The sequence below is a fragment of the Scyliorhinus torazame genome, chromosome 11 (assembly GCF_047496885.1).
Source record: "Scyliorhinus torazame isolate Kashiwa2021f chromosome 11, sScyTor2.1, whole genome shotgun sequence".
Lineage (NCBI taxonomy): Eukaryota > Metazoa > Chordata > Chondrichthyes > Carcharhiniformes > Scyliorhinidae > Scyliorhinus > Scyliorhinus torazame.
In genome coordinates, this window is record NC_092717.1 from 82,462,650 (window position 1) to 82,488,916 (window position 26,267).

General features: G+C 47.2%; 1 long non-coding RNA gene across 1 annotated transcript in view; it reads right to left on the minus strand.

Moving 5' to 3' along the window:
- Positions 1-5,914: 5,914 nt before the first annotated feature.
- Positions 5,915-26,267, minus strand: part of LOC140385998 (uncharacterized) — a 49,496-nt gene continuing 29,143 nt past the window's right edge. The window contains exons 2-3 of the long non-coding RNA XR_011933519.1: positions 17,465-17,529; positions 5,915-6,064 (exon numbers count right to left, since the gene is read on the minus strand). This is a non-coding gene — a long non-coding RNA (uncharacterized lncRNA). The remainder of the gene's footprint in view (positions 6,065-17,464; positions 17,530-26,267) is intronic.

The following is a 26,267-nucleotide window of genomic DNA, read 5'->3' on the forward strand; positions in this document are numbered from 1 at the left end:
AAGCAGGTTACTTTCTTTTGAAAAGTCTCTTTTGGCACTGCAAAACACACTGATAAATTTGATCAAGTTTCTGTACAACTGGCTACAGTAGACAGCACTTTGTGTCTCATCTAAACTGTTGATGCCCCTGGGTTGGACAGCTTCCACAAGTTTCAACCACCAGTTCCAAAGTAAGTGGAAGAAAATATAGTTTCCTAGATATTGGTACCCACAAGACAGGCACTAAAGGGATGCACAGAGGTGATTAGTTCTGTTTTTATTGTATTATTGATGTGTTGCTGGATCATGTTGCTGAGCAAAGGTTTTTGTTGTTGGCCTTTATTGAGTGATGTTAGCTAAGGGGATTTTGCGATGGGGAGCCTGATACAGTGGTACTGTCAAGGAGTGCTGGCTCCTTCTTAGAGTGGGGAATGATTTTTTTCCAACGGAAAGAATGATTCTTTCCAACGGAATGAATTTTCACAACACAACCGTTCTCAGTCAGTCAAATTGCACATGTTGAATTTGGTCTTTTCCCTACCTCCTTCTCCTCTTCACTCCACATTACAAAAGATAGTAGTTGGACCCTCATAACCACAACCATAGAATATCTACATTGCAGAAGATGGCCATTCGGCCCATCAAGTCTGTACCGACACTCTGAAAGAGCGCCTTATCCCCATAAGCCCACTCCGCCGCCTTATTCCCACCTAACCTGTATCCTTGGAGACTAAGGGCCAATTTTATCATTGCCCAATCCACCTCACCTGCACATCTTTGAACTGTGGGAGGAAACCGGAGCACCCGGAGGAAACCCAAGTGGACATGGGGAGAGCGTACAAACTCCACACAGACAACTACCCAAGGCTGTACCTGAACCTTGGTCCGTGCCTCTGAGATGCAGCAGTGCTAATCACTGCACCACCGTGTCACATGACAATGTTGTGGAGGATGCACCCACACAGTTAGAAAAATGGACAGTCTCTCAGGTGTAGACTGCACAGATTTCCCTGAGTTGGCCAAGCAGAATCACCTTTACCTTAGAAGATGAATGAGCGTTTTCACGGTGTTGAAGTTGGTTACATGCCTTTCATTGAAGACCCTCTGACCTCATGTGATAGGATGGTTGAAAGGGGTCATGGATTATTTATAGTGGAATTAGGCCCTGTCAACAAGTAACCATCCCATGTTTTGAATGGAGGTCCAGACAAACCTTTCACTTCTCTGCACCTGTGTCAACAAAGTTAGCCCTTTTTAAGGGAATCTGAGTTCTCAGGCAAGTTTCATTATGCATGCTTGGCTGAGAACCCAGGCTTTCATAAAAGGAGTGAGCGAATTTGTTTCCACAGGTGCAGGGAAATGTTGGCTTTCCTTGACTGACATCATTATGAGGTGATAAAAAATTACCTTTTCTGTGCTTCCCTTTTATCAATGACTCAATTGTATAAGATTAAAAGATGCCAAGTACTTAAAAGCTTTTGGGATTCTCTATTGGTCGACGCCAAAATCGGGAAATGCGATTGAGCGGAGAATAGGTTACAACGCTAAAATCGCACAGGTGCCTATTTGACACCAAATCGTAATTCCCTGTCGTCTCGACAGTGGCGTCAATGAATTCCGGAATACACGTACAGTAAACTCCATTTGCATATCATTAGTGGGCTCGACCCGGTATTCTCCGAGGCTTCTGCGATTCTCCTCCGCCGATGGGGCGAGTTCCCAATGGCGCAGTTCACTTGTCCTTTTAAAAATCATGAAATCGGCGTCGTGGCTGCTGTGGGAGAGAGAGGGGGTTCGGAAAGTATGCAACATCGCTAGAGTATGTTGACATTGGTGCCCTGGCCCGGGGGCTTCTGCCAGGGTCGGGGGGAGTAGCAGCAGGTGGGCAGGATGTGAGTTTGTGGGGTCGGGGTTGAGAGGCATGAAACACCATTGTCGCAGCCGACAAGGCAACCATCCAGCTGCACATGCCGTTGACTGCCCACTGTGAACTTAGTGCCAGGGGTCCTTTAGATGTCCCCCAGGCCACCCCACTATGTGCCCTCTTGCACCAGTTGGCCCATTAGCTGTATGGGCACACTCCAGCACAACCATTTTGTTGGCTGAGATAGTGTATGTTGGGACTCAAATGTGAACATGGGGATGCAGCTTGTCGGCCTCCTGAGTGTCAATCACGGACCCAGTGAATCCCGCACCATTTATCATCGGAACCGATTGTGTTCCATGTGCCGCCAGTGCTAGCCTCTCCACAGTTGCTGAATCGATCCAGGTTCGGCGCACGTTTTGCTGTCGTGAAAGTCCATGAATCTTGCTTCGGCATCACTTATGGCGGGATTCTCTGACCCCCCCGCCAGGTCAGAGATTCGCCGGGGGGCGGCGTGATTCCCGCCCCACCGCTCCGACGCCAGCTGCCGAATTCACCGGTGTCGGTTTTTTGGCGGGGGCGGGGATGGCGCTGCGCCGGTCGGGGGCCGTTGGCAGTGGCCCCCCCCCCCCCCGGCGATTCTCCGGTCTCCGATGGGCCGAGCGGCCACCCGTTTCCGGCCAGTCCCGCTTGCGTGGATTAGACCAGGCCCATACCGGCAGGACCTGGCTCTGAGGGCGTCCTGCGGAGTCCTCGGGGGAGCGTGGGGGGATCCGACCCCGGGGCGGGGGGGGGGGGGTGCAGGGTGGCCTGGCCCACGATCGGGGCCTACCAATCTGCGGGCGGGCCTGTGCCGTGGGGGCACTCTTTCCCTCCGCGCCAGCCTGTGTAAAGCTCCGCCATGGCCAGCGCGGAGAAGAAACACCCTGCGCATGCGCAGGAAACACGGCAGCGGTTCTGTGTATGCGCCAGAACACGCTGGCGCTCCTGCGCATGCGCCAACTCTCGCCGGCCGGCGGAGGCCCTTCGGCGCCGGTTGGCGCAGCGCCAACCACTCCAGCGCCGGCCTAGCCCCCAAAGGCGCGGAGGATTCCGCACCTTCCGTGCGGCCCGACGCCGGAGTGTTTCACGCCACTTCTTGGCGCCGGTACGGCCCGCTCCGCTGGATACCGGAGAATCCCAGCCTTAGTCTCAGAAATGGAGTATCCAGTCCTTTGCTTTTTATATTTAATGGCTTGATTGATTGACACTTGAAGGAACGCCTCTTTTTTAAAGCTATTTCACACATTATTATTGTAGAATTCTTTGTTTCTGCACAGACAGTACACTGGTAGAATGGGCATGTAAGTGTTATGAGTTGGAACAGAGGGTATGTATGGCATTTGGATGGGTGAGCATCAGTTGGCATGGAGGGATGGAAATATCATGGACAGTAGGTAGAGGGGTGATGAAGTCTGGGGATGAAGGTTGGATGACCTAAAATGTGAGAAAACAACGGTGACAAAGTCCCAGAGTAGGTCTTTTGACCAGCCTGTCTTCGCATTCAGCCATCATTGTGGCCACATCCAATCTGATCCTGGGAGATGTGGACATGACTTTTTCCTGCCACCACCTCCCAAGAGTGAAAATTAGGTCTAATGGGGCACTTTTTACCAAGATAGTTCCGCCGAGTGAGGACGTTTCGACACTTGAGCTGTTCACCTCAGCAGCAAAAACTTGTCCTTTAGTCTCCAAATCTCACATAAGGAGCTGGATTCTCCATTTCAGGGACTATGTCCTCAGACCGTCATAAATACTGTGGCCTTTTATGCCAGAAGAACTGGCGTCACAAGGCCACAGATTCACTGTCTTGCAGGGGGCTAGCAGGGTGCTGTCGTGGAGCTCGCAGCTCCAGCTGCCGATATGGCCCCCCACACAGCCAGGTCAGAGACCGAGCATGCGCACAGTGGTGGCCTCCAGCGGCCGCTCCATGCTCCCTGGCAGACACAGACCGCGGACCTGGACCGCGGAACTAGTGCCCCCGATCGGCTGGGAGCCCGAACCCGGACCGCTCGCACATTAAAAGCCCAGACCTGAATGAGGTCCCCCTGCCCTCTGATCAGCCTGCCACCAACTGTGGCAGCCGTGGACTGAGTCAGCAGCCGCCACGCAAGATTCCCGAAAGGCAGGACCCCATTAGAAATACGCCGTTAGGAATTCGGCCAGTCAAGGGTGGAGAATTTCAAAGCGAGGATATGGCAATGGCCTCAGGTGGTGGATACTCTGCATGGTGTACTTTGGAGGGTGGAGAATCGCCGAACCAGCACCGGTTCTGATTTCAAGCAGGAAACTGGATTCTCAGCCCTATCGCCGAACACGGTTTCGGCATTGGAATGTGGAGAATCCAGCCCAGAGTGTTAGAATGTTAGAAATATTTGGTTTAATCAAAAAGTTATACTTTAATCTGTCTATTTAATTCCAAGATAGAATGGAATTGAGGGTTTATAGGACAGCTAATCAGCATTTCTACCTGGATACAATGCCCACATGATTCATGTTGCCATGAAGATTGGCTTTTAGAGGGCAGAGTCGACAAAAAGCATTTGAAGTTTTGGCTTGCAGTATTTCTAAGGTATCACTTAACCAGACAGACACAGGCTTTCTCAAGAATCTGAAAGTGAGAGAAAGCAAGAGGCAGTGAGAGCAGCGAGACAGACGCAACCAGTCTTTTTTGTTCAACATGCAGAATGCGGGTAAAAGCTTGTATTCAGTTTGTAGAGACCAAGCTAATGAGGATTTAAAGGAGGTTGGAAGATTCACCTAGCTTTGGCAAGGGGGAAAGACCTCCAGGGTAACCCTCCTTATAAAAGTCAGTTCAGGATTCAATATTTACCTGACTGCAAAAGGAAAATGGAAGGAAACCATTAGAAATGGAGATTGCGTTGGGCTGGTCATTGGAGAGTGAAGAGTTCACTTATGGGACAAAGTAAAGTGTAAAGGTGGAGGGAGGGGGGGCTTTTTGGTAATTTTAAATGTTAAATGCGGGCCAGTAAATCGCACCCAGTTTGAGTAAATCGCACTCAAAGTTGCTTTTAGTTTGTTTGTTACAGTAAAAGCCTTAAAACTTGAAATCTTGTTGTGTGATCCTCCCAATCAGTCACTGGAAATTCAAACATCCTCTGTGTGGCTCACAAAAATGGTGAGCTGTGGCATACTGCTCATATTGCTGATGTCACCTGCTAGCAGCTGGAAGGATCCTGTGACTTAGAATGTAAGGGAAACAGTGATCTTCCCTGCCACTGGGAGGGCTGTCCTCACTCTGGTTTGAGGCTCTACCTCAGTATGAATGAGGTAGCAGAATGCTATGGTGACAGTCTTTGTGAACCGAAATCTGACGAGGTATTATTGTTTTCTGGCTGATTCTCCTAGAAGAAGGAGAATCTTTCTTCTACTCCCACCTCACAGAGGTCCCGTTCTCTGCCTCCCCTCCTTTTCCTGATCATGTTGCAGAGCCAATGGCATTGCAGCTGTTTCCTCCATTTCTCGGTGAGGCAATTTTATTCCTCCTTTTCTGTGGTCAGCACAAATCACCACATTGCTCCACAGTGCTGCCACAAGCCTTGCCTCAGTACACCCAAGTTTAAAGCATCTCACCCGCAACATGTTAATTGTCCCTTGCTACGGACAGGAGGGGCTTTAATTTGGAACAGCTCTGATTTCTCCATTCGCTACCCATCCATTAGCAGAAAGGTGTTTTTGATTTTTGATTTTTCACGTTGGAAATGGTGATGTATTTTCCCAACTTTTCAGTTTTGGAGTCCAATCCTTTATGAGTAACTACACAGCAAACTCGAGCGTGGGTAACATCATAATTTATTTGACATACACACTCAAAATCATGGGAAGCAGGTTTGCAAACAATGTCCCCCACTTTTCGATTTTTACAATAAAAAAGGGATAAGGGAACAAAAGGAGTTGATGGCCAATATTACACACAAAGAATATATGAATTATGATTTCACATCAGTCCAGAATCAAAAGCTTTTCTTCAGAGGTCAGCAGGCTAAAACTGTTGCAAGGTGTTCTGTTTTTCAGAAGTGGTGACTTTCACGATGGCAGAAGAATCGTACAGAAGAATTAGTTTTAGTTTAGGCACAGAAACAGGGGTTCCATTGTTCCAGTCGCACAAAGTATAGATGATGGCCAAATAATTTAGACCCAGACTGCTCTTTCTGTTACGACCTGTTAGGTGGAAAATGTAGACAGAGGCAGGCCATGAGCTTGGTGTACTGCTTCTCTCCTGAGTTTAAACAATGACTGCCAATAAATCCCATAAGCTGTTGTGCTGTCTGGCCTCTTTAATTAAAGCAACTCAAATAGCTCAAGTCTCAGTCAAGTGACAGGATGGTTTTGGGTCAAACTATTCAGCTAATGAGGCCCCCTTGTTAAAACCCATTAGTTGGCCTATAACATCCTGGTTCCTCTGCATTGCATTTCTGGAGTATCATAGAACATAGAACATAGAAAATACAGCACAGAACAGGCCCTTCGGCCCACCATGTTGTGCCGAACCTTTGTCCTAGATTAATCATAGATTATCATTGAATTTACAGTGCAGAAGGAGGCCATTCGGCCCTTTGAGTCTGCACCAGCTCTTGGAAAGAGCACCCTACCCAAACTCAACACCTCCACCCAACACCAAGGGCAATTTGGACATTAAAGGCAATTTATCATTGGCCAATTCACCTAACCCGCACATCTTTGGACTGTGGGAGGAAACCGGAGCACCCGGAGGAAACCCACGCAGACACGGGGAGGAGCCCTCAAACAAAGTCCCACATAAGGGTTTGCCTGGGATTGTCCAGAAGTGCTAACTTCTCCTGGACAATTGCGCTGGGCCTGGGAACCATCAGAGAAGTGATTTAAATCAGCAACTTCAGATGGTTCTGGCAGTTTTACCCCGATAGTTACCCTAAAATAGTTAGAAAAAAAAATCAGTTCCAACTCTCAAGTAACTGTTTAAACACCCAGATCGAGCCTCGCACTGGACACCCACACCACACAGATGACCACCCATTGGATGCCCCACACCATCCCCGACCTGACACCCCCACCGCTCTGTCCGATCGGACTGCTCCCATCCCGTCTCACTTGGCCATACCCCCAGCCCCACAGTCCCCTCCCGTCCGACCTGACCTGACCCGGCCTGACCAAACCCGACTGGACTACTCCACTGATCCAAACCGCCCCCCCCCACTCCCTCACATCTGACCTGACCCAACTGGACTGCATCCACCCCCTCCCCTCCCCACCCCAAAACCCCTGGCCCAATCCAAACCCACCTCCTGGTTTGAACCGAACCCCACCCCCGACCAGTTTCTGTCCCTTTAAACTTCTCTTTTATAGCAGCTATTGCTGTAAAAATGGGGCATTACTTTCATCCCTGCACCCCAGTTATTCCTCGCCAATGCAGCCAGGGCGCACTTTTCTGCTCCTGTCTCACCCAGCCTGAGTAAGGAACGTGGACGAGACAAAGGCTTTGGCATTTTAGCAAGAATAAATCCATCTATCGAGGCAATCTGCTGTAGATTGCCACTCTGAGAAAGTTACGGGCCATTGTGTTTTCATAGTTAACTGTAGAGCCATTCGTACAATGTTGGAGATGAGGAGTTTTTTCTCATAGCTAACTAGTACAGACGTCTTGTCTGATATCATTTGTGTTGGCTTTGCTGGAATGTTTATACAATGTAAGTAATATTACATTCCAGGGATATGATGTCTTTGCCCTTGTTATTAAACTGCACAGAAACTTCCAGAACTATCATCATGTGATCAGTGGTGGTCACTTTATCAGTTCAGCCATTTGCCCATTTTGTAACAAAATAATAAATTTCGAATTTTATATGACATAGACATGTATATTTTCCTTCATATCCTTTTATCATGACACCTTTTAGATAGACCCAGAATAGGGCCCATCTTGCTTCATAATCACATCATAGAATCCCTACAGTGCAGAAGGAGGCCATTCGGCCCATCAAGTCGGCACTGGGTTGCTCTGATAGACCACACTACCTCGGCCCAATCCCCCTGCCCTAACCCCATAATCCAACTGTTGGACACTTAGGGGCAATATTAGCAAGGCAAATTCACCTAACCTGCACATCTTTGGACTGTGGGAGGAAACCGGAGTATCCGGAAGAAACCCACGCAGACACAGAGAGAATGTGCAAACTCCACACAGACAGTTACCTGAGGTCAGAATAATGCTTGTTGCATTAGGTATGAATATCAAAGACTACACTGCCTGCACATGTGGTGAGCAAAGTTGGTATCCTGGCCTGGCACCAGATCTTTCGGTCAATGGGGTCATGATTTCACATGACATATACTGACTGTTCAATTCCTTTGTGTACATACAGCGTTGGACCCAGGGGCAGCATTGTGTTTCAATAATGCTACATGGACTGCACGGGAAGCAGTCAGCAGCACATTGCACACATGTAAACCTGAGATAGGCCTTCATAAAACCCCAAGAGGCAGGACAAAGCAACTAAATTTCATGCCTAAATCACACCTCTTGTGGTATTATTGTTTAAATAAATAGTTGATTTGTGCCAGGAGTTCCTGAAGAATTTGTAGTCCCTTGTCACTGTAAAACTGAGCCATAAGTCATATTGATAAGGTTAACACAAACATGTTTATGCGGCCTATTTTAGATATTACTAGGCTGAGCTATTTGTTTGTGTATGATCAAATTTCACAAATACCAACTGTCTTATTCAAATGAATGGCGATGTATATTTTTGCAACAGCAATAACACACTAAGGATATGTATCAAATTGCTATTTCTGTACAGTTGTGGGTTGTATGACTACAAGCCTGTCTATCCAAATCCTTCCCATCACATTTTAGTCTCATTGCATATATATAAAGTAATATGCATGTCAATCAACTTATTACAAATACCATTGAGAGTTCGGCAAGATGTGGGTATTTTTCTTACATCTTTTCTCATTGAAGTTCCTGCTTTGAGGGTTCACAGTGACAAGCTGAAGGGACAGAAGTTACTTTGACAGACTGAGTTTTGATTTACCGAGGTTTCAAGACAAATTTTACTGCACCATCCCAAGTTTTTTATGTCAGCAGTTGGAAAAATTAAAGTTTCCATTGGTGACATTCTCATCCCTCTAACGCAGAAATTTCTGAAGCTGGGTCGACAGGTGAATCTAATGCATTAGATCTTCCGACATTTAAAGTTGTAATAAGTGTTTAGGCGGTCACAGCGGGACTATCCAAGATTCCAATCAGATTATTCTGGCATAAAAGGGAAGTCAACAAGTTCAAAACAAATACAGAATCTGATGTAAAATAAACAGAGATCTTTTGAAACTGTAGACCCCCATGGCACCCATAGGGATCCCAAATTATAAATCTGTGATTTAATGGATCAGTATATTGAGCTTTAAATTTCAAAGAGTTGCCCATTCAAAGTCTCAACTTCGACAATTGTGTACAGCACTGAAGATAATGCTTTTGTTATAACTTAGTATGTGCAACAGGTTTAAGGAAATTATTTTGACTAATATCACAAACCAGCATTGTTTCCCTATGATTAACTGATCATGTTTGCGTTTGTAACAGTATTTCTTATTACTTTTTTCTTGCTTAAAAATAGACTTTCAAAATTTTCTGAATTTTTATTTTATTAAAACAGTAAATTTGTCATGATGTGAAGTTATTTAAATCATCAGCCCTGTACAGATTAGGGAAAGTATGTTGTTGTAGTCGGTGAGAGTTGAAAAAATACTGTTCTGGCAATTATAATAGTTGTTTTCTGACATTCCCCAAGGTTTGTTCTTTTTTCATTATGAATGCTTGGCTGTTTTCTCCCATCCATAATTATCTCAGCATGGGATCCTTAGTTTACAATTTGAATGATAGCTCAAAGCGGTTATGAAATATTTAACTGTCTTTGATCTGGAATTATGAATATAAGTTTGTTTTTATGAAATTAAACAACTGAGAGTTAAAGTTGTGAATCGGCTTTCATGAAGAGGAATGCTTTATTTTTCATATCGTAAAAGAGTATAACAGATATCTAGGCTTTTATTTAATTTAGTCTGAAAATAGCTCATGAGGTCTACCATGGCATGTACTGGGTGATTTGGCATACAGAGTGTAAGGGCCAAAGGTGGTGGGTGTGTTGACATGAGTTGATATTTATTGGTATTGGGGGCTTTAAGGTGATATTGGAGTGGCTGTGGGCATGGATTGCCATTAAGTTGGCATTGGGGCATGGATACGGCATGGGAAGTAGTTGGGGTGTGCAATGAGCTGAGGGCAATAGGATCTAAAATGTAACCTAACAAGCAAACTTTTTAAACAGCCTATCTTGGTACTTGGCAGCCGCTATGGCCTCCCCAAATCTGCATCTGGGTCGGTAGGCCCAATTCTATCCTGCACCCACACACACCTCGGAACAAAAATCATGCCATTCAGTGAATTTTCTCCTAAGGAGGATGCAGTGAGCCTGAAAATTTCCCAACACCTAGTCTTTGGCTTGTGAACGAAAATCCAGACCAACGTTTCATGAGCAACATTTATTTTTATTTAATTCTCATTACTCACAATTTTTTGAAAAACCTAGTAGAAAAACTTTAGAATGATCACAAAAACTCTGCTGCCCTTCTACAACAAACGTATTTGAGTTATAAATATATAAAGCAGGAGTTGAAAAATAATTTCTTCTGAAACTTATTGTTTTCTTTCAAATTTTCAGGGACTTTGAGCGTGATTTAATGAAAAAAATCTGAGTTCCATTTTGAGCGCGAATAGCAGGGTGTTTCTTCGAGTTTTCAGCATTGAGACCAGCCCCACTATCAATGGGACTCTCCTTTTTTTTGGGGGGGGGGGGCATTGCAGGGAACATCCTGCCGAGGCTGCACTTAGCTCACTTCCTGCACTGACAAATGCCGTCCCGATCTCTCTATCCCCCACCATGGCCTCTGGACCCCCACCTAATACCCCAATTTACAGATTAGGGATCCTCGAGCCCTCTTTCACCCCACCTCATAAGGGTAGGGCACCCCGGCCCAATCACTGGCATGCGCAACCTGGCCAGGTACCACCTGCAATCACCTGGAAGACCCCCCACTACCATTACGCCTGGTCCACATTTGTGGAAACCAGTGCTAAACACCACCACGGTGATGTCTCCCAAACACGGGAATTCGATCCCACACCTTGGGATGCTCCGGCGCACACATATTAAAGTGAAGCTAACTGTTCACTTAAATATGCAAACCTGGATCCAGCCCAGTGAGGATGAGGGATGAGGTCCAGATCGTGACATCTCACGAGATCTCATTAGATCTCCTGAGGCATCGCGAGCATCATAAATCTTGCATGAGACTTTAAATGCATAAAAGTGAATCAGCAGCTGTATCACCTCTCCTGATTTGTAATTTTCATTTACTTTAAAAACTGTGAGAGGTAAAACTGGCTGCCAGTTTATTATCACCCATTTTACAATCAAGATCCACTCCATTGATGTTTTCACTCAGTACTCATCGATGTTTAAACTTAATAAATGCCTTTTTAAATCAATTAGAAATTAACCCTTTTTTGTAATTTTGTCTGTCTATTTTTTTAAACTCCTGAGAGAAAGAGTTAATCATGGTTTAAACATCCAAAGAAAATGGATGATATTTCTTTATTGGAATTATAGGTTTTTCCAAAAGTTTAGACTCATATCTGATGCCTGAATGCCCGAAAATCATGAAACAGTTGAGTTTGATAAGTAAACACATTTTTGATTTTGGGCAGCACGGTAGCCTTGTGGATAGCACAATTGCTTCACAGCTCCAGGGTCCCAGGTTCGATTCCGGCTTGGGTCACTGTCTGTGCGGAGTCTGCACATCCTCCCCGTGTGTGCGTGGGTTTCCTCCGGGTGCTCCAGTTTCCTCCCACAGTCCAAAGATGTGCAGGTTAGGTGGATTGGCCATGATCAATTGCCCTTAGTGTCCAAAATTGCCCTTCGTGTTGGGTGGGGTTACTGGGTTATGGGGATAGGGTGGAGGTGTTGACCTTGGGTAGGGTGCTCTTTCCAAGAGCCGGTGCAGACTCGATGGGCCGAATGGCCTCCTTCTGCACTGTAAATTCTATGATAATCTATGATTGGTTAGTGGGATCACGCCGGCACAAAGGCCCAGATTTTCATTCCCAGTTAGAGTGCGCAAAGATGGGGAAATTCCCTGGCTCCATGAACACAACCTCCCAAAATGTCTGCCTGGACGAGTTTTGGTCCAGTTGAGAGTGTGTGTGGGTGGGATGGGTAAAAATAGGTCTCAGGGCAGGAGACCCCAGAGGTGAGTGGCCAAAGGCTGGCCCAGGCATGGATCAGGCCACTCAGGCACAGATAAATAGCAAACCTCCTGAAAAGGCCCGTTTAAGAGGTACATTATCAAAGATCAATGGTGAAGCCCTGTGTCTTGAGGAAGCACCATTGCCCTATCATTACCCATATTTTCCAACTGTTAGCTGGCCCTGGAACAGGTGGTCCATCATGAGCTTTCCCTTTGGGAGAATTGTAAATATTGCTGCCACTGAAAGCATTTCTAAGACATAGCCAGGGAGATGGCATTCTCTTGCGACAACTATATAATCCAGATATTATGTGATCATGTAGTTAGCTGCCAGAATTCAGTGGGTGAATGAATTATGAACAGTGCCATGCTCATTATCCCACCATTTACCCTTTTGCACTCACCTATTGGCTTGCAGCCACATGTTATCCCTTGACTAAGTCCCTCACAGTTTCAGACTTTTAAGGCATTACAGTGTGACTATGAGAAAGGAAACCAACAGGTGTGTCAGAGGTCATGGAGCACAGCATACAACCTACATGACACCATGTATTTGTGCAAAGCCAGTTACTTCACCACTCTTTGCCAGTAATCATTAATGAGATGAGAAAAATGGTTTGTATATGTTAACAAACAAAAGTGAATGAGAACATTTTAATCTGAATGGCTCATCACCCTTTTCACCTTACATTTTTATTCATCGAATGCCACAACAAGAAGACATAGGAGAAGGCATGGGTCCAGCTGCCCCATGCCTTTTTAACCAGAATCTTCAGGATTTGGTAGAAGAGGTCAAGGAGCAGTCCTCTAGCCTGTTGTCCACTGTAATGCTCCTACAGTAGCCAAGAAGGTCTGGATTGTGCAGTGAGCACAACAGGAGACCATCTGTGCTCATGGATTCAGTGCAGGAAAAGGTTCAATGAGTTACGTTCCAACAAGGTGAGAAGCTTGGCTCATCTACACAGAGCTCCAAGGAAGGGTCCAACCTTCATGCTACAACTAAGGTCTGAGACATGGCTCATACCTCTTCTTCAACATTGAGGCTTGGATGTGTAAGCTGCACACGTAGGTCCCCATACAACACATCAGCACTGTAATGCACAACTGCAGTGAAGAGCAATCTCCCTCCATGCACTCAATATCAGACTAACATAAAATCATGTTGTCGTTTCAGTCAAAGAGGGTGAAGGATGTCATGGAGATGGCCCAGACAGGGGTGAATCAGACTGGATGCAACATATCCATCCTGTGGAACAGATGGCATAGAGATGCCAGGGAGGCTGAGCAGCTGTCTATTGGTCTATGAATCGCAAATTATAGAGGCAGCATTGGCACATATGCTGTCACTTTGCTGAGCAAAATGGCACATATCCATGAGAGGGAGTGCAAGACTGGGCTTGTGTCATGAGGGTAGCAAACGCATGGTTTAGGGTGCACGCCTCCCTGGGTAGCCTGGATCAGCCCATTCATAGAACATAGAACATTACAGTGCAGTACAGGTCCTTCGGCCCTTGATGTTGCGCCGACCTGTGAAACCACTCTAAAGCTCAGCTACACTATTTCCGTATCGTCCATATGTCTATCCAATGACCATTTGAATGCCCTTAGTGTTGGCGAGTCCACTACTGTTGCAGGCAGGGAATTCCATGCCCTAACTACTACCTGAGTAAAGAATCTACCTCTGACATCTGTCCTCTATCTATCTCCCCTCAATTTAAAGCTATGTCCCCTCATGCCAGACATCACCATCCGAGGAAAAAGGCTCTCACTGTCCAACCTATCCAATCCTCTGATCATCTTGTATGCCCCAATTAAGTCACCCCTTAACCTTCTTCTCGCTAACGAAAACAGCCTCAAGTCCCTCAGCCTTTCCTCATAAGATCTCCCCTCCATACCAGGCAACGTTCTGGTAAATCTCCTCTGCACCCTTTCCAATGCTTCCACATCCTTCCTATAATGCGGCGACCAGAATTGCACGCAATACTCCAATTGTGGCCGCACCAGAGTTTTGTACAGCTGCAACATGACCTCATGGCTCCGAAACTCAATCCCTCTACCAATAAAAGCTAACACTCCGTACGCCTTCTTAACAACCCACTCAACCTGGGTGGCAACTTTCAGGGATCTATGTACATGGACACCGAGATCTCTCTGCTCATCCACACTGCCAAGAATCTTACCATTAGCCCAGTACTCTGTCTTCCTGTTATTCCTTCCAAAATGAATCACCTCACACTTTTCTGCATTAAAATCCATTTGCCACCTCTCAGCCCAGCGCTGCAGCTTATCTATGTCCTTCTGTAACTTGTAACATCCTTCCGCACTGTCCACAACTCCACCGAATTTAGTGTCATCTGCAAATTTACTCACCCATCCTTCTACACCCTCCTCCAGGTCATTTATAAAAATGACAAACAGCAGTGGCCCCAAAACAGATCCTTGTGGTACAGCGCTAGTAACTGGACTCTAGTCTGAACATTTCCCATCAACCACCACCCTTAGTCTTCTTCCAGCTAGCCAATTTCTGATCCAAACTGCTAAATCACCCTGAATCCCATGCCTCCGTATTTTCTGCAGTAGCCTACCGTGGGGAACCTTATCAAACGCTTTACTGAAATCCATATACACCATATCAACTGCTTTACCCTCATCCACCTGCTGGTCACCTTCTCAACAAACTCAATAAGGTTTGTGAGGCACGACCTACCCTTCACAAAACCGTGTTGACTATCTCTAATCAAATTATTCCTTTCCAGATGATTATACACCCTATCTCTTATAAACCTTTCCAAGATTTTGCCCACAACAGAAGTAAGACTCACTGGTCTATAGTTACCATGGTTGTCTCTACTCCCCGTCTTGAACAAGGGGACAACATTTGCTATCCTCCAGTCTTCTCACACTATTCCTGTAGACAAAAATGGCTTAAAGATCAAAGCCAAAAGCTCAGCAATCTCCTCACTAGCTTCCCAGAGAATCCTAGGATAAATCTCAACCAGCCCAGGGGACTTATCTATTTTCACACTTTCCAGAATTGCTAACACCTCCTCCTTGTGAACCTCAAGCCCTTCTAGTCTAGTAGCCTGTATCTCAGTATTCTCCTCGACAACATTGTCTTTTTCCTGTGTGAATACTGACGAAAAATATTCATTTCGCACCTCTCCTCTCTCCTCGGATTCCACGCACAACTTCCCACTACTGTCCTTGACTGGCCCTACTCTTCCCCTCGTCATTCTTTTATTCCTGACGTATCTATAGAAAACTTTAGGGTTATCCTTGATCCTACCTGCCAAAGACTTCTCATGTTCCCTCCTGGCTCTTCTTCGCTCTCTCTTTAGGTCCTTCCTAGCTAACTTGTAACTCTCGAGCGCCCGAACTGAACCTTCATGTCTCATCTTTACATAAGACTCCTTCTTTCTCTTGTCAAGTGTTTCGACTGCTTTAGTAAACCAAGGTTCCCTTGCTCGACCACTTCCTTCCTGTCTGACAGGTATCCTTGATAAGTAATCAAGGACACGCAGTAGCTGTTCCTTGAACAAGCTCCACATTTCCATTGTGCCCATCCCCTGCAGTTTTCTTCTCCATCCGATGCATCCTAAGTCTTGCCTCATCGCATCATAATTGCCTTTCCCCCAGATATAACTTGCTCTGCGGTATATACCTATCCCTATCCATCACTAAAGTAAACATAATCGAATTGTGGTCACTATCACCAAAGTGCTCACCTACCTCCAAATCTAACACTTGCCCTGGTTCATTACCCAGTACCAAATCCAACATGGCCTCGCGTCTCGTTGGCCTATCTACATCCTGCACACATTGGACAAAAACAGACCCATCTAAAGTACTCGAACTATTGCGTTTCCAGTCAATATTTGGAAATTTTAAGTCCCCCATAACAACTACCCTGTTGCTTTCGCTCCTATCCAGAATCATCTTTGCAATCCTTTCCTCTACATCTCTGGAACTTTTCGGAGGCCTATAGAAAACCCCTAACAGGGTGACCTCTCCTTTCCTGTTTCTAACCTCAGCCCATACTACCTCAGTAGACGAGTCCTCATCAAACGTCCTTTCTGCCACCGGAAAACTGTCCTTGACTAACAATGCACCCCCTCCCCCTCTTTTACCACCTTCCCTGAGCTTACAGAGGAGATATCTAAACCCCGGCACCTGCCACAACCATTCCTGCCCCTGATCTATCCATGTCTCCGAAATGGCCACTACATCGAAATCCCAGATACCAACCCATGCGCAAGTTCACCCACCTTATTCCGGATGCTCCTGGCATTGAAGAAGACACACTTTAAACCACCTTCCTGCCTGCCGGTACACTCCTGCAACTTTGAAACCTTACACTTGACCTCACTACTCTCAACCTCCTGTATACTGGAGATACAATTCAGGTTCCCAAGCTCCTGCTGAACTAGGTTAAACCCTCCCGAAGAGCATTAGCAAATTTCCCCCCCCAGGATATTGGTACCCCTCTGGTCGAGGTGTAGACCATCCCGTTTGTAGAGGTCCCCCCTGACCACAGAATGAGCCCCAATTATCCAGAAATCTGAAACCCTCCCTCCTGCACCATCCCTGTAGCCACGTGTTCAACTCCTCTCTCTCCTTATTCCTTGTCTCACTAGCACGTGGCACGGGTAACAACCCAGAGATAATAACTCTGTTTGTTCTGGATCAAAGTTTCCACCCAAGCTCCCTGAATTCCTGCCTTACATCCCTATCCCTTTTCTTACCTATGTCGTTGGTACCTATGTGGACCACGACTTGGGGCTGCTCCCCCTCCCCCTTCAGGATCCCGAAAACATGATCTGAGACCTCACGTACCCTGGCACCTGGGAGGCAACACACCAACCGCGAGTCTCTCTTGTTCCCACAGAATCTCCTACCTATCCCCCTAACTATGGAGTCTCCAATGACTAATGCTCTACTCCTCTCCCCCTTTCCTTCTGAGCAAGAGGGACAGACTCTGTACCAGAGACCTGTACCCCATGGCTTACCCCTGGTAAGTCCCCCCCCCCCCCCCCCCCCGCGCCCAACAGTATCCAAAGTGGTATACTTGTTACTAAAGGGAACGACCACAGGGGATCCCTGTACTGACTGCTTCCTCCCAGCCCCTCTCTGAGGAGCTGGCGATGGGTGCACTTCCCACAGATGAAATCAGCAGGGACACTGACAGCGTCCCTCACCTCAAACATTCTGCAGGAGGAACATTGCACTATCTTCCCTGCCAGCCCCTCTAGAGAAAAAAAGAAAGAAAGAGCTTACCTGTTATTCACTCCCCTTCTCAGGAAACACTCACTCAGCAACTTCTGTGCCCTGCATGATAACACCTGAGGGAAAATAAAAGAAAAGGGTATCAGTGCTAACATCCATGGAATGCATGAGGAGCTGTGAACCCTTAACAGGTTGCACAGTTGGCACAACAGTTGTTAGAATGGACGACTGCTGCCCACAAGCAGCCAGCCTCAAGAGCATCACCAGAAGACTAACCCAGTGCTGTTCAGGTGACTGTGGAGGGTGGATGTACCGAGAGTTCCTCAGCACCCTCTTCTTCTTCCACCTCCCAAAGCCCTCTGCCACAACCCACACCAGTTGCACATGAACCAGTGACCACTACTGCCCACGCAGAGGTGCAAAGGTTGTAGTCTGAAGGAGGTCTGAAGGAGTCTGCACGGTGAAGCAGGCCACCACACTCCTCATTGATATTCAGACAATGAAGTGATAAACCTGTCACCATCTCCTCCTAGGCAACAGGAGGAATTTTGCAGAAGTGTGTGAGCGCAAAGGATGCAGTCTCACCTGGGGCACTAATGGGCTTTTATAATAATCATAATAATAATCTTTATAATTGTCACAAGTAGGCTTACATTAACACTGCAATGAAGTTACTGTGAAAATCCCCTAGTCGCCAACTACGGCGCCTGTTCGGAGGTCTCCACACAGATGGAGACTTCAGAATGTCCAATTCACCTTTTCGGGACTTGTGGGAGGAAACCGGAGCACCTGGAGGAAACCCACACAGACACAGGGAGAATGTGCAGACTCCGCACCGGCATTAACCTAAGCCGGGACTTGAGTGGGACCCTGGCATTTGACAGGGTTACACTTACTTAATATACTTTCTTACACTTGTACATGGGCATCTCAGAGAGGAGCCACTTAGCAATGTTGATTGCCGGGGGAACTGTAGGACTGAACAAAGTATCAAAATGGTTAATTAAGCGCACTGAACTACTGTTGTAATATGTTATCTTTCATTTTGTTGGCACTCCCTGTCTTGCAAACATGGTTCTCTTGGGATTTGGAGACATATCAAGCCAGATATTAGCTGAGTGACAGAGTGAATCTCCATTTGGAGAGGCAAGGATTAATCAAGGATACTCAGCATTACTTTTTCAGGGGGAGGTCATGTCTAACAAATTTGATTACATTTTTTGAGGAAGTGCCTAGGTGTGTAGATGAGGGCAGTGGAGTTGATAGAGGGCACGATTTACAGTTCGTGTCCCACCGGAACTGGGACGGGACACGGCTGGTAGATCTGGAACAGTCCTCTCCCGGGATTCCCGATGGTTGTTGTGCCTCGCAAGATCTTGCTAAACGTTGTGATCCCGTCCACAATGGGTGGGGTCCAGACTCGCATAGGTAAGCAAGTTTAGAAACTCACTTAGCCGTGCTGACGCTGGATCAAACGGTCACCCAGCGTCTATCGACCTCGCCGAGGAGACTCCAGTTGGGGGCCATTCAGCACTGGTCCCCACAAACAGGGACCAGGTGGAATGGCACTTGGGGGTCTTCCAGGTGGGTGGTCAGGCTCCGGGCAGGTGGCACCCTGACACTGCTGGTGTCACCTGAGCACCTTAGCACTGCAGGTTAAAGACGTGTGAATTGTCTCAAGCCAGGACAGTTGGTAGGATTTTGCAAGCCCAGGCCAGATGGTGGGGGGGTGAATGTAATGTGACATGAATCCAAAGCCACCCCCCACCATCTGGCCTGGGCTTGCAAAATCCTACCAACTGTCCTGGCTTGAGACAATTCACACCTCTTTAACCTGGAATTACCCCTCTCTCTGGATCTGTAAAGACTTAATTACCTGCAAATGCTCACATTCAAAGCATTGTCTTGCATCTTTGACTTTGTCTTTATATATGTTTCTGGAAAGTACCTCTTCATTCACCTGAGGAAGGAGCAGTGCTCCGAAAGTTAGTGATTCGAAACAAACCTGTTGGACTTTAACCTGATGTTGTAAGACTTCTTACTGTGCTCACCCCAGTCCAACGCCGGCATCTCCACATCATACATGGACTTCAGTAATGCTTTTGACAAGGTCCACATGGGTGACTGATCAAGAAGGTAAGAGCCCATGGGCCAAAAGGCAATTTGGAAAATTGGATCCAAAATTGGTTTCGTGGCAGGAGGCAGAGGGTGATGGTTGAACGTTGTCAGGAAGCCTGTGTCCAATGGTGTCCAGGGATCAGTACTGGGTCAATTGCTGTTTGTTGTGTATATTACTGATCTAGATGTGAATGCGGAGTGGGATAGCTTGACCTTGGTTTCGGACAAAGCTCGGCACAACATTGAGGACCGAAGGGCCTGTTCTGTGCTGTACTGTTCTCTGTATGTTCTATGTATGATCAGTAAGTTTGCAGATGACACGAAAATTGGTGGTGTGGTCAATATGAAGGAGGAAAGTGTTAGATTACAGGATAATACGGACAGGCTGGTCAGGTGGGCAGAACAGTGGAAAATGGCAGACTGGATTCTCTGTTTTGGGGACTATGTCCCCAAGCCATCGGGGAAACTGTGGCCTTTTACACCAGGAAAACGGGCATCAAAAGGGCATAGATTCCCTATTTTACTGGTGGCCAGCAGGCAGCTGCCGTAGAGCTCGCAGCTCTAGCTGCTGATATGGCCCCTCCGCACTTTCGGGTCAAAAGCCGTGCATGTGGAAGGCGGTGGCCTCCAGCGGCCGTGCCATGCTCCATGACGAACTCAGCCCGTAGACCTGGACTGGCAAAAGAGTGCCCCGCATCGGCCACTCGTGTGCCCCGGACAGCCCGCACATATTGCCCCCAGCCCCGAATGGAACCTCCCCCGCCCGCTGATCGGCCCTCCCCCACTGTGGCGGCCCCGGACTGAGTGCGTAGCCGCCATGTGAAAATCACGGACGTTGGGACCATGTTAGAACCACACCATCGGGAAATCAGCCGGTCCGCAACAGAGCATCGTGGGGCGGGCCTCAGGCAATGGCTGGAGGCGGTGAATACTCGGCGCGGCATACTCCACGAGTACAATTTTCAGCATCGGGGAGCGGAGAATCCAGCCTGGAATGTAACCCTGAAAAATGTGAGGTGATGCTTTTTGGAAGGTATGATGTTAGAAAGCACAGAGGACCAGAGGGACCTTGGGATGCATGTCCAAAGGTCACTGAAGGCAGCAGAACAGGTACATTAGGTGATTACGAAGGCATATGAGATACTTGCCTTAACTAACTGAGGCATAGAATATAAGAGCAGGGAGGTTATGATTGGGGTGTATGAAACGTTCGTTAGGCCAGAGCTAGATTATTGCATGCAGTTCTGGTCACCACATGGAAGAAAGGATGTGATTGCATTAGAGAGGGTGCAGAGGAGATTCACCAGGATGTTGCCTGGGCTGGAGAGTTTCAGCCATGAAGAGAGACTCGTTTGTCTGGGATTGTTTTCCATGGAGGCTGAGAGCAGACCTTTTTGAGGTGTTTAAAATTATGCGGGACATAAATCGGATAGGTCGGAAAATACAGTCTGGAAATGAAGTGATCACCGCTGAGCGTAGGAAACAGGTGTCATGATATGCAGACATGCAGATAATGATATACAGACAGGCACAGACAGGCAACTAATGAACACAGAGAACAGGACATGACCAATGAGCAGGCAGGACACTCAAGGGTGGTATCTCACTATAAAAGGCACGAGGCACTCACACTCTGTCTCTTTCCACTGACGAACATCTACAGAGTGAGTCAGGGTATATGTACAGTATCACACCTCCAGCACGTGGTTAAGGGCTAATCTGGTTCAGTCAGACAGAGTAACCACACTTAGGTTAGCAGAAAGTTGAACTCATAGAGAACTGTGCTAACTGTGCTACTGGTTCAATAAATCAGATTGAACTAACTTCAAGGTCTGGAGTATCTTTTGGTTAAAGCTGCATCCAGTTGCAGCCTGCGTTATCCCAGAGTACATAACACATCAACAGGTTGTTTTGTTTGTATGCCATCTTGTCTTTTAATTTGGCATCGTAGAACACATAAAATTGAGTACTGTTTTTAGTCAATGTAATAAAGCTTGTATAATAAAAAGCATTCATGCACAAAGCTTGAACTGAGTTCTTGCGGCTGGATTGACAATCGTACGGCTAGCATTTCATGGAGAGGCAGTGGCCCCACCCACTTGCCGGAAAGTCAATTGTAAGTTCTTCAACCCCAGCAGCGCCTTGGAGAGCAGTGGCCTCTGCGGGGACTGCAGCAGTCAGGGGACGAGTGACCCCAGACCAATTAAGTCCAGAGTGCATGGAAGTGGCCATATTGGACTCAACACTAACTCTGGCTGGGTTTCCACCCCCCCTCCCAATTCGCACACGCCATTTGCCACTAGGGATCTAGTGGCATCAGCATGTGAGGGGTGGGGGGTGTTGCCTTCGGAAGATCCCGCCAGCTGAAGGGCCGGACAATCCCACCCTCTATTTCTCTTTCCACAGATGCTGCCAGACATGCTGAGTTATTCCAGTTATTTTTGTATTTATTTCAAATTTCTGGCATACGCAATATTTTTATTTTATTCTTTCGGATTTAGTTAATTTTACAGAACTCTGCATCACTTGCTAAACTAGGTATGCACTTTCCTATTCCTTTGTCAAGGTCATTAATAAAATAATATGACTTGCAGCTGCTGAGGAACTGATGTCTGTGGTACTCCACTTGTATACTTGCCAGTACAAGTAAAATCTGGATAAATTGACAGCGGGAAAATTATTTCAAAGGACTCTCCTGCAGTGGTTGTCAGGCAGGCAAAGGAGCAAATCCCTTTGGAAACATTTACCATTTAAATAATGCAGCTTCTCTTGAATATGTTGCTAAACAAAGCATCAAAATGTTTACATAATCCCACTGAACTACTGTCAGAATAATATTACCTTTCATTTTGCTTATTTGGGTACCACCAGAGTATCTGCTGTCTGTCAGAGACAGCGACACATCACTTCACTGAGATAAAGACGAATTGGAATTAATAATACAAATGATACAGGTTGACATGAACTTTTGCCATGTCTCTCGTGCAGCTCACAAGATTGAAGTGAGATGGGACTTTGGCATGGAGGCTGTTGTAGACAGCTGGTCAACACAACTGATTCATTCTCAAAGAACATGCATCACTGGGTGATAGATTCAGTTCACTTAAAATGATGAGGAAAATGCTTTTCTCCAAGCAATGGGCTTACGTTACTGGGAAGCCCTGCTGCAATCAAGCTTTAGAATAGAAAGTCTAATTATTTGTCATGATGTTCAGGTAAACATCATAGCACATACATACATACATACTGATGGACAGATCAACGGACCAATCAACACACACACAACACCACATCCAATCACAGGCAAGAGCATACACAGTACAAAATAGGGAACACAACACTTCCTGAGCATTCCAGCAGGAGACAGCTCAGGGCACAGAGCTCACAGCAAGCCACTCAGACATCCACCATGTGCTGAGTGCCACTACAAGATAGTATTAGGAATAGGTCCACAGATTCTAGGGTTATGATCGAACCTCAGTAACCAGTTTACCACTGTAAATAAATGTTAGTAATAAAACTGAGTTGTACCATTCGCAACTGTGTTGGTTCGTCTGTGTAGCAGAGTACCCAACACATCATGATTATGAAATGACGCGCTCAGGTCAGCGACTCATCCATCCATTGCATTTAATGGTTCAAAACTATGCGGGCACTGGCACACAAGCCTCCTTCATATGCTCTTGATGGTTGAGGTCCTCTGATAGGAAAGCAATTTCATAATATGACATTGCTGTGCTACAATGTAGAGCATCGTTAATCTTGCACTGGCAATCACAATTTACCTTGACTAGTTCCCTGTTACAACAAACCTCTTGACAAGTTTTCCATCCATCACTTTCTCAGTGTTTTATCTATCTTCCTTTTGCATGATTTCTTTTATGACTTTATCAAACTCCTGTCTATAACCATTCTAAGAGCAGCACAATTTTTATTTTCATCTGTATTGAAATTATCTTCATAATGCTGTAAAGATGGCAAGTCGCAAAGCTGAAATTAGGCCCATTGCAGTTACTTATTCGCAAGTCAGCACGGAGGCAGGAAACGGACAGCACTCTCGAGACATTTGCAAAAGCACATGCTGGTCATTGTCAAATTTGCAGTGAGGTCATCGTCATTTGCCTGGCCTTTTGGACGAGTTCCCAACCGCATCTCAGTGGTTGGACCTCAGTGATATTGTAAGCCTAGTCAGAGCTGGTTCTAGAACGAGGGAAGTGGGCAAGTTTTACTTGATGCTTTCGAAATCTTCCAGATTATTAATGTAAAATCAATTTCAACTTTGAATATCAAATGAAGCAGTGTCCCATCAAAACATATTTAAGATTGCGGAAGTAAACAAATAATCACCAATTTGTTGGCTAAATTCCTTTCTCGTTTGAATTTTGACATAAGTGACACATCCTCATTGTGAATTTTATCGATGATTGCATAACTTACCTCAGAGGAGTGTGTTAAAATTCCATTGGGTAGAATTTTACACTCCCGCAAGGCAAATTTGAGGTGGGGGAAGGAGCATAAAATTGAATTGAAGGAATTTTTCCCCCTCCCCCAAGACCTTGCTCACCCTGACCCAGACACAATTCCACTTAGTGGCCACTTTAGGGCCTGTACCCATCCAGCCTCAATTTTCAGGTTGGTGGGAGTGGGTGCAGGTAGGGTGGGAAACAGAGAAAAAAGCTTTTCTCCATCTCAGGCGAGAAAGGGGTGAGCACCTCAACCTGAAGGCCCCTTCAGAGTTGGTGCACCCTCTCCTCCAGGACATTGAAGCTTGGGGCCTCCTTCTCCCCTGGTCCAGCCTCCAATGCCGCAATGCTCCCTCCCAACTGCCCAGAGCGCTCCCTACCCTGCCAACCATGGGAGCCCTGGGACTTATTTTTTCAATGGTCCTGGGACTTGGTTCCAGGCAGATCACTGTAGTACCACTTGTGGCCACAGCAGTGAGTGTTAAACGGCAGTGCCCTTCCGAGAGTTGGCAGTAGCGCGTTGTGAATGCTGACCTCTCGCCATCTGTGGTAGTCACCACTAGCAGTGTTATATGTTTTACGGTAAGAAACGTATAATAGATGTACATGGGTAAATCCCTGTCTGCTGGCTCCGCCCAGTAGGTGGCGTATAAATGTGCGTGCTCGCCGGTGCTGCAGCCATTCTGGTTCCAGCTACAGGAGGCACAACATCTTTGCTCAATAAAGCCTTGATTATTCCACTACTCTCGTCTTTGTGGCAATTGATAGTGCATCAATTTATTCAGCAAAGATTTTTAAAACGATGGATCTTCGCATCAAGCCTGATCGCCTGCAGCTGAGCCCTCAGATGAAATGAAATGATGAAATGAAATGAAAATCGCTTATTGTCACATGTAGGCTTCAAATGAAGTTACTGTGAAAAGCCCCTAGTCGCCACATTCCAGCGCCTATTCGGGGAGGCTGGTACGGGAAGCAGCCAAAGCTACGTCCGCTTTTGACCACTGGCTAGCCTGCTTCGAAAGCTACCTCCGAACATCCGCTGAGGAACACTCGGACGTGCAGGAGCTCCAAGTCCTTTATTCAAGGGTGAGCCCTGACATTTTTCCTCTCATCGGGATGCGCCCACTTACTCCGAAGCAATGGAGCACCTGAAGGGACATTATGTTCGGCCAGTCAATCAACTATATGCCTGGCACCTCATGTCCACGAGACAGCAACTCCCTGGTGAGTCTCTGGACGTTTTCTGGCATGCCCTGCACATCCTGCAGAGGAACTGTGACTGCCAGACAGTTTCGGCAGTCCAGCACACAGAACTTTTAATCCGAGACGCCTTCGTTACGGGCATGAGGTCTGCGTACGTCCGCCAGCGCCTACTGGAAGGGGGTACGCTTGATCTTGCGGGAACTAGGCAACTCGCGAACTCGTTAGAAGTGGCCTCCCGTAACATCCAGTTGTATGCCCCCGACCACGTGGCACTCTCATGGGCATTATGGGCCCCACTAGCTGCCGACTGCAGCTCACCGCAAGCCTGCGCCACCCAAGTGCTATTTTTTTGCGGGCAGAACAAACACCCCCGGTGCCCGGCGCGGAGCGCGACATGCAACGGATGTGGAAAGAAGGGACACTTTGTTTCTGTTTGCCAGGCCCGGTCGGTCGCCGTGGTTTCCAGGCCCGGCGTTCCTACACCCACCATGTGCGCCCCAGGGGCGCCGCCATTTTCCTCCTCGCAAGCCACCTGCGGCCTGTGCACGCTGCCATCTTCTTCTCCGCATGCCACGTGCGGCCTGTGGGCACCGCCATTTTTGATGCCGCCCGCCATGTGCGCCCCATGGGCGCCGGCATCTTCGGCGCCATTTTGGACGGCGCCTCAGGACCCCTGCTCGCTACCTCCACCACCGCTGACCAGCCCGGGACCTCCAAGCATCTGCCGCAGCTCGCCTTGATCACCCTGGATCAGTTCCGGCCCCCCACCTCGTAACCGCAACAACGACAGTGAAAATCGATGGGCATGAGGTGACCTGCCTTTTTGACTCCAGGAGCACAGAGAGCTTCATCCACCCCACGACGGTAAGGCGCTGCCCCCTCGCGGTACACCCCGTTACCCAGAAAATCTCCCTGGCCTCCGGATCCCATTCCGTGGAAATCCGGGGGTACTGCAACCCTCACCGTCCAAGGTGTAGAGTTTAGCAAATTCCGGCTCTACGTCCTCCCCCACCTCTGCGCTGCCCTGTTACTCGGCCTGGACTTCCAGTGCCACCTCCAAAGCTTAACCT